Genomic DNA, 2,544 nt, shown 5'->3' with positions numbered 1-2,544 from the left:
ACAATCTTCATTTTATGTTTCAAATTAAAAGCAGCTCACCACTTAAGTTTTAAATTAAAAGTAGCTCTCTATTTCAAATATAAATTAAAAGCAACTTCCTATTTCTAGCTGAAATGATTGTTTATACCCTTATAACCCTAACGATTATACAATAAGACAGTATTATTTTACAATAATGCAGTACTGATTTATAATTAGACAATATTATTTTTCTAATATCGCAGTATTATTTTATAATACATGATGCAGTACAGATTTATAATAAGACAGTACCGTTTTCTAATATCGCAGTATTGTTTTATAATACGATAATACTATTTTATAATAAGATAGTATTGTTTTATAATAATTATATTATAAGAAGACAGTACTATTTTATAATAAGGCAGTACTGTATTATAATAAAAAAGTACTGTTTTGTAATACCCTTTACATCATAATAAGACAGTATTGTTTTACAATAAGGCAGTACTATTTCTAATATCGTAGTGTTATTTTAGTATTGGTTTATAACTACAGGGGTAATTTGATCATTTATGCCAATTGGGGAGCTGCTTTTAAGTGAACTCAATTAGAGAGCTACTTTTAATTTTAAACTCAAACGGAGAGTTTTCACTAATTTACCCTATAATTAAATTATCATTGTATTTAGTTAAATTTAATATTATACATCATTTATTTATCACCGTACATAATTAATTTTATATTATATATAATTAATTTATCATTGTACATAATTTATATCATATATAGTTAATTTGTTACTATATACGGTTACTTGACTTCAATGCCTATATTGCCAAAATAATGTAGATACTATTATTTGGGCATAAGAGGAATGATGTTAATTCTAAGGAGAATAATGTCTTGTAGCCCAATACATTCCCCCCAACCTTGATTTATGTCAACATCGCGTGGCATGAGGAGATAGTGCGATTCATGAGGCTTGGTGCAATTTGGCCGGGGTTTTGGTCGCATTTTTTCAATGCCACGCCATAATCATGCTCAAATGGAAACAAATGAAATATCACCCCAAAAAACAAGGAAACAAATGGAAAATTGCATTGAGCTCTATGGCCTTTTACTTCGTATGAATTGTAAAGTTCTCTAATAAGATCCCTAATTAAGCCTACCAAATAAGCCTTGAGCATGTAAGTCCAATAAAGTTTATTTTAGGTACTCTACCTTATTTAATTTGGGAGGCGGTCAAGGGTTTGATGCTTATTTATGGTGCTTTAAATTTTTTTAAATTTAATAGGAATGTGTGCTTGATGTGATTGTATCAAATATCATATAAAGTCGGGAAGAGCATAAATAATTTAGGCTTCAATAAAAGTTTCTCAGGCCTTTGTGCCCAATAAGTTACGAGGACTTCGCATCTCTCTTTCGAGACTCATCTCTCTTTCAGGACTCAATTATATACCTCCTTCCGTCCCTTAAAACTAAAAGCCAAAAAATGCTAGAATTTAGCTATCCCTAATACTAATTTGGCGGACCAATTTTCAAAAATTCTTGCTGTCAAAATCTAATTACTAATTAGCTCACATATTATTTTGAAAACTCTATACTTCATCTGTCAAAATTTACTCATTGTTGAGGCTATTTTTTTGCTTGTCCTGTACATACTCTTCCATAAAATTGCATATTATTGGATTATTTTTATGTTCATATGATTCTTATAGTTTTCTATTCTACTTGAAACTTTTGGTATATGCTTAAATTTTCTTGGATTTCAGTTTTTTTTTTTTTGCCTCAATTTTCCATTGCTTTTTCCCAACTTTATTGTTGAACTTGTAATTTGTTATCCTAGTTGCAATTTACCAAGAATTTATTTTCATGATCCTCTAAACAAGTGCTTTTCTAATTAATAACTCTGTAATGAACTTTTGTGTTTTGCTTGATATCTATTTATATCAACAACTAAATGCCTGGTTGGTATTGCTTTTATTTTTTTTTCAAAAGAAACCAAGAAAAAGATTGTACCGGACTAAACAAGTATGGATCATGAAATCCTTTTCTTTTTAAAATTATGTATAAATACTTTAGAGCTTTTGCCGGCAAAGACTTAATACTTGCAAAAAAAATAAAAATAAAAGCAAGGAATGGCCGAAGCTCTGTGCAACTGTTGTCTCCAAAATCAAGCTCCATGAGATGTATTACACTAATTCATAGGAAACAAAAACATGAAAACAACAGCAGTACCGAACAAGCCCTAATTTTTGAACAGATAATTTTCCTATTATACATGATGAAGGAATCAAGCTTTGCAGACATGGTAGCCATGAGTTTAAACAGTAGTTTGATGAGTTCAATCATGTCTATACCTACAACCTTTGATGCTACCTGTGCACTTACCATAGTGCTAATCAATCATTATCAAGTTCCATTACCACTTCCATTGTCTCACTTCCAACCTTGAGGCAGCCTTAATGGTTTGCATGTTTTGGTTAATTCAAATGTATGACCTGTAACTTATGCTGCATGGAGTAAGAGAGAAGTGTCCTCTCAATTAAATCTTCATAAGTTTTACGTGAAAGTTTTCAT

This window comes from Elaeis guineensis, chromosome 15, assembly GCF_000442705.2.
Source record: "Elaeis guineensis isolate ETL-2024a chromosome 15, EG11, whole genome shotgun sequence".
Lineage (NCBI taxonomy): Eukaryota > Viridiplantae > Streptophyta > Magnoliopsida > Arecales > Arecaceae > Elaeis > Elaeis guineensis.
The sequence above is the reverse complement of the archived record's forward strand: the minus strand, read 5'-3'. Positions refer to the sequence as shown.